Here is a 263-nt window from a genome sequence, read left to right as displayed (position 1 = left end):
ATAACAGTCTAAGTCTATTTTCTCTCATCTCGTTCACGATTGACGCTATAACTATACTTCCTCTCATTTGTTCGTTTCTCATCCTATCTTCTCTAGTCACTCCACTCGAATTTTTAACTATGTAATACTTTTTAAGTTCATCCCTTATGCCTTGGAAGGGGGTCAACTTTGTTTTTTTAAATGGTAACACATATTTTTAATTTAATAAAATGTTTGAGTTTTTAATTTAATAGTAAATGGCATTTGAATTTTTAATATAACTT

The sequence above is a fragment of the Daktulosphaira vitifoliae genome, unplaced genomic scaffold, assembly GCF_025091365.1.
Source record: "Daktulosphaira vitifoliae isolate Bord-2020 unplaced genomic scaffold, ASM2509136v1 Scaffold_421, whole genome shotgun sequence".
Taxonomy (NCBI): Eukaryota; Metazoa; Arthropoda; class Insecta; order Hemiptera; family Phylloxeridae; genus Daktulosphaira; species Daktulosphaira vitifoliae.
This window is presented reverse-complemented; position numbering follows the sequence as displayed.